Source organism: Armigeres subalbatus, unplaced genomic scaffold (genome assembly GCF_024139115.2).
Source record: "Armigeres subalbatus isolate Guangzhou_Male unplaced genomic scaffold, GZ_Asu_2 Contig274, whole genome shotgun sequence".
Lineage (NCBI taxonomy): Eukaryota > Metazoa > Arthropoda > Insecta > Diptera > Culicidae > Armigeres > Armigeres subalbatus.
Window position 1 is genome coordinate 131481 of NW_026943013.1, and position 15401 is coordinate 146881.

The window sequence follows — 15401 nt, forward strand, 5'->3', positions numbered from 1 at the left end:
AGCCTTTACCGTATACTTAGTATACGAGAAAGGCAAAACCTATCTGGTTTAAAAAGTGGTTCAAGCGAATTCATAATTATTCATTCATTTATTTAGTTAACATCTAAACAGATAACACTGAATCAACAATTTGACGCCACAATGCACGGTTCGAGGCCGCATCTCTCCATCCTCGGATACGCCCCACGCTCGCCAAGTCGTTCTGCACCTGGTCTGCCCATCTCGCTCGCTGCGCTCCACGCCGTCTCGTACCTGCCGGATCGGAAGCGAACACCATCTTTGCAGGGTTGCTGTCCGGCATTCTTGCAACATGTCCTGCCCATCGTACCCTTCCGGCTTTAGCTACCTTCTGGATACTGGGTTCGCCGTAGAGTTAGGCGAACTCATGGTTCATTCTTCGCCGCCACATACCGTCTTCTTGCACACCGCCAAAGATGGTCCTAAGCACCCGTCTCTCGAATACTCCGAGTGCTTGCAAGTCCTCCTCGAGCATTGTCCATGTTTCATGTCCGTAGAGGACAACCGGTCTTATTAACGTCTTGGACATGACACATTTGGTGCGGTGGCGAATCTTTTTCGACCGCAGTTTCTTCTGGAGCCCGTAGTAGGCCCGACTTCCACAGATGATGCGCCTTCGTATTTCACGACTAACGTTGTTGTCAGCCGTTAGCAAGGATCCGAGGTAGACGAATTCCTCGACCACCTCGAAGGTATCCCCGTCTATCGTAACACTGCTTCATAATTATATTTCATAATTTATTTGCTTTTCTATAAATAATAGTTTCCAGCTTCTACATCACCAGCGGCGAACGCTCTGCTTGCGTGAATTTATAGTTTTTTAAAAAAGGTAATTTATCATTAAAATTGTTCTTTTTGCGAATGGTTCTAATTCTTTCTATTGCATTGGACATTAGCGTCCAAAAGGGCGCTTTTGTTACGGGCAAAGCTATCTCATTAGCCTCGCCATTTTGAATTGTTCGTTAGCGGACACGTGGAACTCTCCCGAGACGGGGCTCAGCTGGGTCCGCCAGACACTGGTAGCCAAACGGGGTCGAGAAGTATCTCACCGGCCTTCCTGCGATCGTTAGCGATTGATCGGGTAGCGTACCGGTTCCGCCGACTCCCTCCCCCGCAACTGTAGTTCGACCCCTTTTAGAGCGAGCCCCCGGTTATTTCAACCCTTTCGAAGCGTTGCGAACGCTCTCGGTGGAGAAGATTCCTGCGGTGCACCCCTGCATTGAGTGAATCATCGCATTCCGTCGGTGCACCCCTCCCGGTTGACGAACCGCATCATTCATTAGTAAACCCTGCGCAGGTATGTTGTATCCATTCATGGCCATGTACACTGAAACAACACACACACTCACACGCTCTTTAACAATGTATATATAAAGAAAAAATCAAAGAACATAAAGATGAATTTAACATAAATTACCTTCTCTCAGTTCATTTCACGAGTCAAGCCCTGTGGGAGATTAGTCCGCTCAGGAAACTCTTTCGTTATGTCCGCTTAGACCACGATTTGCCTCAGGTAGACCCCGTTTATAGTTCATACAATAATTAGCAGTTTTCGGACCGTTCCACAGTTCCCTAAGAATAGCTCTCATGCTTTAGCAGCAAAGTCGGGCAACGGATAAAATACACGACCAGTGGTCTCTCGATAAAGAGAGTGGCGCATATAAGCCACTGTGATTAGCTTTCTAGCGGGAAGGTGAAACGGTTACAAAGGGCGTAACTGATTTTGTAATCAAGAGTTTCTCACGTCGCTAATGGGCACGAGCACAGAAAGGATAGATTTTGTTTTCATCGAACAATGCTTCCGAAGCGTTTTCCGATGAAAACAAATCCTATCCTATACATGCGCTTGTAAGAGAAGGGTGACAGCAAGCTCTATTTTATCTTAATTTTCACAAGTTCTTCTGAACTCCCGCAATAAATCCTTTTAATGTTAAATGGATATTCCTGAAAATTTCCATGGTAAATTTCTACAGGAAAATTTTCTTAAAAGAAATTCAGAAAAAAAACACAAAAAGTCGGTGGAATTTCAATTAGAGACTCAGTAGAACATTCAGAGGAAACTTGTCACACGTTCGTTAAATTGTTCCTTGAATTCCTTTGGTAATTTTTCTAGAAAAATCTTTGGACATTCTTCCAGTATTTTCTCTGAGAATTCCTCTATGAATTTCTCCAAAAAATCATTCTATTGTTCTTTCTGAAATTCCTCCTGAAGTTCCGCCGGAAATTTGTCCGAACGCTTCAGGAATGTCTCCCAAAAAGCCTCCAGGAATTCCTTTGGATTCCTGCGAAAGTACATCCAAGAATTCCTTCGGAAGATTCTCCAGAAGTTCCTCAAGAACTCCTCCGATAGTTCCTGCACGAATTCTTCCGGAAGTTCTGACAGAAATTCTTTCAAAAGTTTCCCCAGGTATTCCAGCGGAAGCTCCTCCAGGGATCCCTACGGAAGTTACTCCATGAAATCCTTCGGAAGCTTGTTTAGGAATTTCTCTAGAAGACTTTCCAAGAATGTTGTCAAAAGATTCTACAAGAATGCCTCCGGAAAGAAACTATAATTTTTTTCTGGTATTTCTTTCAGGATTTCTTTCGGAAATTCCTGCAGCAATACCTCAAGAATCTCCTTCAAGAATTCCTCCAGAAGTTTCTTCAGATTTTCTTCAGAAATTCTTCAGGAATATACTTCAGCAATTCATCAGGAAAATGCTTCAGGAATTCAATCAGCAATCCGGAATTAATCCTGAAGTTTCTACAGAAATTCCTTCTCAAGTTCCTTCAAGAATTCACTGTAAATTTTGAACCCTTCCAACGATTTTTTCTGAAAAGAAATTTGGAAAAAAATCCACGTGGAAATTCAGTTAAAAAATCCGGTGGAATTTTGATCAAAGGCTCAGTAGAAAATCCAGGGAAAACTCGTTATACACTGTCTTGTGAAAATTTTACAGAATATTCTCTTGAATTCTAATAACTTGAATGTAAAAAAAAAATCATTATTCCACATCAGTAAAACATGGTGATTATTGAATTTACATACCTATTGGATTTTGAAAAATCTCGCTGATAATCATAATTTTAATATTGAAGACATTTGAAAACATTTTTAAACGACTGAGAAGACATTTGAAAATATCATCAAAATATCTCCTGAAGATTCTGCTTTATGAGTGATTGGAAGCGCTCCACATCGGTCGGCGCGTCAGCTGTCATCTCCCAAAAAACCAACCAGAATTCAGCGAAAACCAAGATAAAGTTAATGAACGAAAAATTACAGGAACCAGTTCCACTCAATCATGTCAATGCACTATTTTATATGCAATTTTTTTGTTTATTGCCAATCAATTTCTCCGATCCATAGTTGGTCGGGGTTCAGCCAAACCGCACCAAGCGGCTTTTTGACTGACTTGTGTTATTTTGTTCGCAAAAGGAAAACGGAAAGTATTTCATGTCAATTCATGCGTACATTCGTTGTAGGAGATCCTCAGTTATGGCGTTGAATGATGTCCGATGCGATTTATGATTAAGTGAATCTGTTACACGAAAAGTTTGGCAAAAAAATTGAAAATTTTTCATTGGCGCTTGGTGTGATTTGGCTGAACCCCGACCAGTTGGTCCAATCATTCAGAATGCCACAGACAAACAATTGCATTTCTATTTCTCTGGCGCGAATCTATGACAAAAGGTCGAAAAGACAAAACGTCGAAAGGATACGAAGGTCGAAATAACAAATGGTCGAAAGGGACAGAAGGTCGAAATGGACAAAAAGTTGATCAAGAACAAGTTAATAATATAATTACTATGGAACATTATTATGAATATCTAGATAGTTTGGTTTGAAATAAAAAAAAGATTGTTGATTTAAGAAATGAATAAAACTTGTAATATGCGTGATTGGTTCTCTTCGTTTCAGTTTCTTGTCTATTTGTCCTTTTGAATTTTTGGTTTTTTACCTTTTGCCATTTGTCCCTTGGACCTTTTGTCACACGAAGAGTCATCAGAGTCGTTGTTCGACTGTCACGAAAATGCACTTCGTAATATACATTGAAGAAAGATCAGAGTTCTTATTCAGAGTAAAATCGTGTACGCTTACGATAAGCAGCGCAGCGTCTCGTCTGAGGCATCTATTAAAATATGGTACTTATAAAAGTGATCAACTTAAAAGGAAAATATTCCATTTTAAATTCCTTTGATCTGTTCTGCTCCTTCAAATTCTAATACTTTTATCTAGTAGTGAAGGAACTAAAAAGAATCAGAGAGATTTTTTTAAATCATTTACCAAGAATTTCTTATTGTACACTTTGCTTAAGCTCCACATGCATCTTCGATTCAGATTAGTATAGATTATACATGTATTGGATGCTGACAAAGACGAGAAAACCAACAACGAGCGCCGAGGAGCCGGATCGGATTACCAGACGAACCAAACGAGTGAAGATTCATTGTGGCTCAACGTTTTCTTCTCTATTTCCCCACGTTTCTGAGAGCAGGTATTTCTATTATTATTTATGTACGTACAGCGACACAGCATTCTTATCGTTGGAATCGCATAATTCTAGTCCGGAGTGCCCACCGCCGGGAGCGCCCTTAGCATATCGAATTCTAAATCATATGTGTAGAAATATTCTACAATTCAGCGTGTCCCACACCTCTTCCTGCCTTCTTCGAAAATCTCAGCCCAGAACTAACTGTGGCGCTTATCGGGTGGAAGCGATCTCCCAGGAGACAAACAACACACATGCATGAGCCACTGCCGACAGCGAACGGTGGAAATTGTTTTGTGGAATTCGTCGAGAGATTTCCTGGAGGCTGATCAAAGGTGATAAATGTTTGCTTCTCACCTTACCCCGAGTGTGTGTGTGGCTCCTCCGGATGCTGAAGAGATGAGAAGAAAAGAAACCCGTAAAACAACCAGCAGAAGCGTCCGAAGGACATTTCAACTGTTGCGGGCTGCGATAGTAATCTTTTCAGCAACCGCACAAAATGCAGCACACGAAAAGCAAATATCCTCTCACCGAAATAGCAAATGTGGCCCACTCTTCCGTTGGTTATTTGAGTCATAAACAAAAAGAAATATGAATACATGTTTGGTCGTGCAAGGAGTCGCGATTGCACAGATAAGGCGATGCATGAATAACTGTCCACTGCGCTCAAAAGGACATAAAATATGGAGGATGCCGGATTGGTCTGCCAGCAGTTTATTTATTTAGGCGATTAAAATCGCTTGTAATTGTACCCGTTAGCCGAGAAGGACAAATGGTGGTCACACGAACAAAGAGCTGCGAAAGGGCGTTGATTTTGAATAAAGATTATGAAATGCAGATGTTTTTCATCCATTGGCAATTTTTAGGACACTTCATTATGCTTCCTAAAAAAATACATAATATTATAATATTTACAAAAATCAGAAATTGTTTGGAATAAAACCATGAACAAGAACAAAAAATACGAAGCAACTATTCTCATCATATCTTGAACTGTCGGTTGTCCGTAGAATGAAACTCATTTCGACTTGCATAACAAGAGCATCTTCCCGTCAGTTTCAACTGACAGCCTAACAACGACGCCTTGAAGTGACACATCAATTTAAATCCACGCCACGTGACCCGCACAACAACAGAAATAGCGGCAATCATCATCAAGTCAAGGCGAATGCCTGCGAATGGCTTTCCGATTCTCAGCCAGTTTCACGCACAATTGTGAATGAATAAGAGAACTCTACGCCATTGCGCCATTTCCCAGTCGAGCAGTGGTGGTGCCAGGACAAAAGCAAACCAATTTTCCAATTCAATTATATTGTTGACGCAAAAGTACAAACCTTGGACCAACAAGAGAGCAGAGCATCATTATGGAATCACTTAACCGGCAAATTTTCCAAAAGCACGCCAAACAGCCATTTATATGGAATCAATTAACTGCTTCTGGTCTGAGCACCGAGCCCAGTGGAGATCGATTTCTTTCGTGATTTGGTTGTCTAAATCAGTTCGACAACAAGTGAAACGTTCGCAATCTTTACCGTTCCTTGAATTAATTTCGCTTTCTCTCAATCACCCTTCAGAATTTCCTCAATGACCTAACCGTTTTCATTAGCTTACGCAAATATTTCCCAAATATTTTTATTTTTTGTGCTGACTTTTAACAACAGTGATAAGCCACATACCGGTCCGATCCCCTGTGAAAATTCTGCCCCGCCTCCCGATACCCATTATCACGTTCCGACAAACCGCGGCCGACGTCGATTCTTGAAACCTTCCGCACGTGTACCTAATTTAGATGCAAATTAGCACTTGCATGTTTTAATGGTCAAAATCCGCTTTATTATTAAAACGCAATCTTTTTCATACTTTCCGGGCCGGATCCCGAGCGTCATAAAGCCATACTTCAATCCACGGCCACTTGAAGCATGAATCGATATCGTTCCCCCTGGTTTTCGGAACTGGATATGTCTTTCAATCTCCCAACCCGTTCATCAGCAGTATAAAAAACGCTGAAATCAGCATACAGGGAACCCTTCTCTCTCACAATTTGGGAAAGTCCGGTTAGTCCCTTCCGAAACGAGGACGGGAAGTGAAGGACCGGTTTTTGGAGTTCATAAATAACGTAATTGTGTTCGTTACCCCTTCCAAGGGCATGAGGTTTGTTCAAGTTATTAGCAGTAAATGTTAGATTTTGAATAGAGATTCTGTAAAAAATGGATAGCTCGTAGAAGCTGACTCATAACGGGGAAATAATTCGGCAGATTTTGAGAGTGCTTGGTTTTCAGGTGGTTGCCCGTTCTTTGTCGTTCGGACCTTTACAGTATTAATGTTACAGAAGAAATTGTCTTCAAAAATATGGAAAAATTATTAATCGAATCAATCTACCTCTCCCAATTTCCAGAAAAGAAGAATGAATTTATTTCGGAGTTCCTATGTACTTAAGCTTGGGCAGTATTAGATGGTCAACCAACGTTTGATCAATCTTCAGGACGGTATCGATATAACATCATATAGGGGAACGGTTCGCCACTTCATCTCATAGCTCCTATTTCCATCCCATCAAAAACAATGCAATGGAAATGAATTTGGTTTTTATATTATTTTTGTGATTTTTTTCAGCAGTGAGCACGTATGTTGACAAAAAGAAGCGACGAATATGGTGCCTTATTTCTTTGTTTAGCGATAAGATTGATATATGTACAGTGAGATGGAGATCGGAACAGTTCCCCTACTAAGCAAAGAATTTATGGAAGAACATGCAATATAATAAGAAAATTATTTTGAGCTTTTTAGTGGAATGTTTTCACCTGTCATAAGACGAGTTTATACCATCCCATTGAATTCCACCACTTAATTGTATCTTGACAGATACGTATTTCAACCTCAACAGTAAGGCCGTCTTCAGTGTCTCTCTCATCAAGTAACAGCGTCAAGTCGAGTCAAGTATGAGTCATGAGACACTGAAGACGGCCTTACTGTTGAGGCTGAAATACGTATCTGTCAAGATACAATTAAGTGGTGGAATTCAATGGGATGGTATAAACTCGTCTTATGACAGATGCAATATAATCCAAAAACAGAAGGTACACGCGCAAACACAGCCAACACCATCAATCCAAGGGATGGAAAACGCCGAAAACGTTTTACGAAAGAAAATTGTAAATGACTTGTATGCATAAAAAATATAAAAAAGCTATGAAATTACTAAATATTAAACATTAAAAGCTTTTGAGGAACAGGTTATATATAAAAAATAGATCATATTTTTACAAGGAAATTTTTATTTTTTTTATTGCTTTTTATTGTTTTTTTATGGAAAGTAATTTTTTTTTGGGGAAAAAATATTTATTTTGTGGAAAACTTTTGCGATTGTCTATTGCCAATATTGATTTATTTACGGAAATTTTGTATTTTTTTTTCAATAGAAAATTTAAATTTCTTTAATGAAAATTCTCCTTTAATAATTGCAATTTTTCCTTGTAAAAGTGCTAACATTTGTTTGCTTTTGAAAATTTTGCATTATTCAGGGACTTTCTTCATATAACGTTGCACTCTAGATCGATTTCAATGGAGATTGATGACTCTACTTGCCTAGTCAAATTGAACAACTCTTAGTATGTACAAACACAGCTAATTCCAAGACGAATCGATCAGTGAGGAAATCTTAAAGATAAGTCCAACCGCTCGTGAGTTAAAATGCCTTAAAAGAAAAGCAAACTAATTTTTATATACAAAGTTATTACTAACTTTAAATGAAAAATGTCTATTTTTTGTGGAAAGTTTTTGTTTCATTGCACCTACTCTTGGCCTGCGAAACCAATAGCTTTTTGGAGAGTTCGTCTACTTTCTTCTTCCTTATATCACAGACAAACAGATGTTTTACTCATAAAATTATCATCAACCCATCGCGGCTTTGGATACCGTCTTTTGTCTGTCGGTTTTGTGCATTTTCTGATCTTGTAGACGTGGAGACAAGCACGTTCCTTTTTTGTACGAGAAACCAGATGGAAACCTGATTGAGTTTTGTGCCCAACAAAAATTGCTTCAAAACTCAGTACTGATATATCTGGAACATAGGAACCTGCACACCAAGTTTCTCTTTCTCGAGCTCGGCTAAATAGGCCACCGCTCAGTAAATTTCAGAACTGAGATTCAGCAGAAAATTTGGTTCATTATTGATATTCGGCAAAATATTTACCGTAACGTCACTTTTACTGGGGGAATTTTACTATTTGGCCGAATAGGTCATTTTCCCAAACAAGTCATTTGGCCGAACAACTCATTTTGCCGAACAAGACATTAGACCAAATATGTCATTTGACGTCTCAGTTTTCACTTCTCAATAAACATTTCTCCCTTCTCACTGCGAAAAGTGTGAAAGGAGTAGCTAAAAATGTTGAGTGAGAAGGGAGACATCACCCTTCTTACTATCACAATAAAAAATTAAGAAAAAAGGAGTGAGAAGTGAGACGTCTAATTTCTCACTTCCCACTACTCTTTTATCATTTTTCACTTCTCACTGTGAAAAGTGAGTAGTGTGAAGTGAGGTGTAACAAGCCTCACTGCTCATTTCGTACTTCTCAATTTTTATAGTGAGAAATGAGACGTCTCACTTCGCACTATTCAATTTTCACAGTGCGAAATGAAAAGTGAGAAAAAAGGAGTTAAAAGTGAGATGTCTCCATACTCACTTCGCACTTCTCACTTTTCACAGTTAGAAGCGAGAAATGAAGTGTGAGAGGTGAGACATCTTCTTTCTCACTTCTCACTATAAAAAGTGAGAAGTGATAACGTCCCACTTCTCACTTCGTACTACTCACATTTCATAGTGAGAAGTGAAAAGGAAGTGAAGGAAGAGAAGGAAGACGTCTCACTTCTTACTCCCATTTCTTACTTCTTTCTGTGAAAAGTGGGAAATGCGAATTGAGGAGTTAAACGCCCCTATTCTCACTCAACATTTCTAATTTTTCATTTCACACTTTTTGCAGTGAGAAGTGAGAAATGTCGACCAAATTACCTATCTGGTCAAATGATCCTTTTGGTGAAATGACTTTCGGCAAGATGACTTTCGGCCAGATGGCTTTCTGCCAGAATGGTTTGTCCGGCCTAGTGGTATTTGGCCAAATGGCTCTTGGCCGGATAAATTTCGGCCAAATGACCTTTCCCCCTTTTACTGAGATCTCGGCAAAAATCATGTTTGTTGAAACTCGGCGAAACTAAACACGGGAAAATAAACAAAAAATGCTGAGATCTCGACGAAAAAAATAAAGCGTGTGTCATATTGATTATGTGCAACATCTTAAATACGATGAAATGGGTCAGCTACTGTCATTTTCTTAAAATCGGCACAAGGATTTCTGGTACAGCGCATAATAGGATCTAAGTTCATCAATTTCTGGAATTCATTCACATCACTTATCTGAGGTGCAATTGCATTTTCTATATCGCGATAGGCGATATCTGTCTCCATGTCGATGGTTTTCTCGGTCCCGTCAATCTACACACATTTGGACTTTTCACAACTCGATAACCTCCTATATCTCGATATCTCTCCATCTCGATGTGATTTGATAATATTTTGTTCAGGATTCCCTATGACGACATATTCATATTTCTAGGCAACTAGATCATTTTCGGACAATTAGAAACACATTAAAAACAAGAGATGACATTTGTTTTGTTGTCGTTTTTCATAGCAAGAAGCTTTTTTCAATCTAGGACCCATTTCAATTTTTCTCTCATTTTTCGAACTCTCCTGATCTCAAAGGTCAACGCAGCGGTGTAGGTCATAAAATTAGGTTGATCGGTGTTTAATAAATCCATGCTGGGTGTTTCAGATGTACGAATACGCTGCATCGTACAAGGCTTTGTGCACTAAATTTTTCAAAAACTCTACTTGAGCAATACAAGATGGATATTCCTCTATAGTTGCAAACGTTGTTGCGATTTCCAGATATATAGACCGGCGTGATTCTTGCGGATTTCCATTCAGGTGGGAATGTCTTACGTCTTATCACGTATGGAGCAATTAAAGATTTTTGCAATTGGAAGGGCAAGTGTTGTGGCGCATTTCTTGAAGAAGAGTGGCGAAATACTATCTGTACCTGTAGCTTAATTGGCGTCAAGATTACCTACTAAGTGCTTCTTGTACTTCGTTCATTGAAAAATTAGTAACAGGCAAACAAACATCGCGGTTGAGAACATGTGCAAAGCAATTTTTGCGTTCAACCGGCAAGGATTTGCTAAACACATTTTCAAAAAAATCTGCAAATAGATCAGCTGATTCGGAGTTGGATTTGGCTGTGGTTGTGGAATTCGACTTTTGTTGCCCCACGAAAACCCCAAAAAAACAACGGCTCTTGTTTAACCTTTGCTTGTATATCAATGATGTAGTTGTCGTAGGACGATGATAGAATTTAAAGATATTTCAATATCCCGGATGATCTCTTTATCATTATTAGATCTTGAGCGATAAAACGTTTGCGAGCTTTCCTATTTAAGATTATTTTGAAGATTTCTCAATTCGGGTTTGCTAGAAATCGGGTTCGACTTCAGAACTCTTCTTAGAACGCGATTGTTAATGCCAACGTTGAGACTTCCATAGAAAATTGAAAGCATTTCGTCCACTGTGCCGTTTATCAGCTCGCTATCCCATCTATTATTAAGAGATTGCATCATTCACCTGGTGATAATCGCAATCTTGGAAGTCGTTAATAGTCCTATCGTATAGATCAGCGGTTCTCAACCTTTTTCTTGAAAGGTACCCCTTCGCACTTTTGCATTAATGGAGGTACCCCCTTTCAAATTAGGATTTCAATCCTCTTGAAAGAATAACTTCGAGCCCTTTGAAAGGAAGCTCCTTTCAGCTTTTGAATCCCTTTAAAGTAGGTTTCCGCGCCTTTTGATTAAAGGCTTTTGAGCCTCTTGTAGAGAGGTTTCCGAGCCTCTTAAAAGGAGTATTCCTTTGCATCTTAAAAGGACGCTTCCAAGCCTCTGGAAAGAAGAATGTCGAGCCTCTTGAAAGGAGGCTTCCGAACCACTTAAAAGTAGACTTCCGACTCTTGAAAGGAAGCTTCCGAGCCTCTTAAAAAGAGGCTTACAGCCTCTTGAAAGAAGGCAACCTAACTACTTTGAAAGGATGTTTCCGAACCTCTTGAAAAGAGGCTTCCGAGCCTCACGAAAGGAGCCTCCCTAACCTATTGAAAGGAGGCTTCTGAGCCTTTTGAAAGGACACTTCCGAGCCTTTTAGAAGGAGGCTTTTGAGCCTCTTGAAAGGATGCTTTTGAGTCTCTTGAAAGAAGTTTTCCGAGCCTCTTGAAAGGAGCCTTCCGAGTCTCTTAAAAGGAGGCTTTTGAACCTCTAGAAAAGAGGCTTCTGAGCCTGGGAGGAGATTTTTGAGCCAATTAAAAGGAGTCTTCCTTTGCATCTTAAAAGGAGGCTTTTGAGCCTCTAGAAAAGAAGGCTTTCGAGCTACTTGCAAGGAGGCTTCCGAGCCTCTTGAAAGGATGCTTTCAAATGTCTTGAAAGGAGGCTTCCGAGCCTCTTGAAAGGAGCCTTCCGAGCCTCTTAAAAGCAGGCTTTTGATCCTCTTGAAAAGAGGCTTCTGAGCCTGGGAGGACGTTTTTGAGCCACTCCCAGCCTATTGAAAGGAGGTTTCCGAACTACTTGAAAGTAGACTTCCGAGCCTCTTGAAAGCAGGCTTCCGAACCTCTTGAAAGGAGGCTTCTGACCCTCTTGAAAAGGGGCTTCCGAACCTCTTGAAAGTATCTTGAAAGGAGGCTTCCGAGCATTTTAAAAGGAGGCTTCCGAACATCTTAAAAGGAGGCTTCCGAGCCTCTTGAAAGGAGGCTTCCGAGCCTCTTGAAAGAAGGCCTTTGAGCTGCTTGGAAGAAGGTTTACGAGATGCGTAGAAGGATGCTGTTAATTCTCTTGTAACGAAGCAACCGAGCATTAGTGAAAAAAATCATTTTGTTCATTCGACGTTTTGCACGTTCGATCTTTTGTTCCGCAGCCTTTCATACATTGTGCTGGTTGTGGAAGGCAGAATTCAATTGGGATTTATTGATCGCATTGCATAAAAAAAATTTAGAAGAATAATAAATTAGAATATAAATTTAAATAAATATAAATATGAATTTTTGAAAAAAAAAAAGTGCACTATTATCAAAACTGTATCAATGAGTTTTGATTGGAATTGTAATACGTCCGCCATTACGCATTTTTGTCCGAGGTACCCCTCAGGGCCAGCGAAGGTACCCCCAGGGGTACATGTACCCCAGGTTGAGAACCGCTGGTATAGATGATCGGGTTGATTAATTCCGAGGCCGTCCAGGAGTAGGATATATGGAAAATGGTGATTATCGACCGGAAGTAAAGGTAATGAAGGTAAGATGAGGTCAACATATTCATGAAGATTGACAAATGACAGCCTCCCATTAATGTTGTAATACCCTTAGAGTTGGTGCATGCCCATCACTAATAAACTTTCAAGGAGAGTCCTTTCGTGTCTGACGGCAGGTATCCATTCGTATTGTGGTCCAGTTACCAACGCAAATTCGGAAGATCTAAATCCCTTATCGACCAAACAACATCAACCTTCGTTGCTCGTTCAGCTACTTGCTTCATTGCACTAACGTGAGCTGAGTAGAGCTATACATTAGAGTTTGTGTAGAGTATGTGGCAATTATGTAGAGATTTTTTTCCAAGTTCGTTTATTTGGTAGGCTCTGGCGTGTATAACACTTTACGGAGCCACGTTTCTTTGTGATATGTACAATCGACATAATCTTATTATTAAATTAGTAAGAGAGAGAAATAAGCCAACGTACTCGTGGTGACTCGAGGTTAGGTTTACAATGCTTAAGGATGGATGGGGATTAGGATTCGGGAATCAGGGAATCATCATAATCAAGGAATTTCAGCAGCTCATCCGGTCATTTGGCGTCGGGGACGATGTGGTTTGTCGTCGTGCTCGAAGAATGGTTCGCATGGGAGCATCTTCCGGACGGCCAGAGCTACGGCGCTCTACGGGACAGAAAGACAGAGACAAAACAAAAAAAACTTCGAAGAAAAGAAAAAAACAAAAGTATTAGACTTTTATGTCAGAGGAACAAAGACAACTATAAATGGCTTGCATATAGACCACATCACGATCCCCCAAAACACATCTTATCTCCTGGAAGGGTTGTTTAGCTCGGGCCGCTAGGTTATCCAATAATTGCTCTCTGGAGACGTTGTTTTCCTAGCAGAACCAAACTACGTGATCAATGTCATCATAACCGGCTCCGCACCTACATAAGTTGCTATCGACAAGGTTTATTCTGTACAGATGTGCGTTTAATGAATAGTGATTGGAAATAAGTCTCGACATCACGCGTCGAGCCTCGACTTAAGTCATAACCTCTGAACCACGCTTGCCCAGAAACTTGAGGAATTATTGAAAATAGTCACCCTCCAAGTTCATTGTGTGTCCAATTTCTTTGCCAATTTTGAAAAGTACTCTGACGGACTAATAGGAAAAACTCTTTGCTCGAGAATTGTCTATCATAAACCTCACCTTCCTGTGCGCCCACCTTTGCCAGCGAGTCTGCCTTCTCATTGCCGTAGATTGAGCAGTGAGAAGGGACCCAAACAAAGGTAATCTTGAATGATCTTTCGACCAAACCACGCATCTGCTCTCTTATGTTTGTAAGAAAGTAAGATGCGTGCTTAACAGGTTTCATCGAACGGAGTGCCTCGATAGAACTAAGACTATCCGAGAAGATGAAATAATGGTCTACGGGCTGATCGGAAATTATCCCCAAAGCGATATTAATTGCTGCCAGCTCAGCAACATAAACCGAGCACGGTTCCTGAAGTTTTCGGAAGGTGGTTGAAGTTACATTGAAAACACCGAAGCCAGTGGATCCGTTAATGCGAGAACCATCAGTGAAATACCTGTTGTTGCAATTGACATGTTCATATTTTTCAGAAAAAATTGAGGGAATTGAAAGATTTCGATGATGATCTGGTATTCCTTGAATGGCATGTTTCATTGACAGATCGTATTCAATTGAGAAACTGTCATTGGTGAAGTCAACTCGAGGGAGAGTATAACATGGAAGATAAAGATCTGACGATATGTAGTTGAAATAAACTCTTAGGAATCTTGGCCGATGAATCAGTTCAAGCATATTATCGAAGTTATGTAAGACAAGTTTGTTACTTGTTCCACATTTGATTAGTATTCTCAATGAGAGCTCCCAGTAACGGTGCTTTAAAGGAGTGACTCCAGCAAGCACCTCCAGGCTCATGTTATGCGTTGAATGCATACAGCCAAGAGCAATACGCAAACAACGATATTGAATTCGTTCCAATTTAATTAGGTGGCAATCAGCTGCTGAGAGGAAGCAGAAGGAGCCGTACTCTAAAACAGAGAGAATAGTCGTTCTATATAGTTTGATGAGGTCTTCCGGGTGAACACCCCACCATGTTCCGGAGATAGAACGTAGGAAATGGATCCTTTTCCGGCATTTCTCTATCAAATACTCAATATGAAGTCTCCAGGTGCATTTAGAATCAAACACGACCCCAAGGTATTTAGAAGATAAAGATTGGTTGATGTCATCTTCTAACAGCTTTAGTTTCAGTTGAGCAGGGTACCGCTTCTTAGTAAACACAACCAACTGAGTTTTTTGCGGTGAAAACTCGATCCCCAAATGTCTGGCCCAAACAGTCAGATTATCTTGGGTACTTTGCAATGGTCCTTGCAAGACAGCTGCACTTGGATCTCTTAGAGAGACCACGGCATCATCTGCAAGTTGTCTGAGCGTGCATTGTCCTTCCAAACAATTGTCAATATCTTTAACATAGAAATTATAAAGCAAGGGACTTAAACATGATCCTTGGGGAAGGCCCATGTAGCTAGTTCTGGAAGTTG

At 40.2% G+C, this 15401-nt stretch overlaps 1 long non-coding RNA gene across 1 annotated transcript; it reads left to right on the forward strand.

Annotated features, from left to right (window-relative positions):
• The first annotated feature begins 804 nt into the window (after positions 1-804).
• On the forward strand, positions 805-1431 carry LOC134203865 (uncharacterized). The gene is made up of 2 exons (XR_009977722.1): positions 805-847; positions 915-1431. It is a non-coding gene; the product is annotated as an uncharacterized LOC134203865 (long non-coding RNA).
• Positions 1432-15401: the final 13970 nt, after the last annotated feature.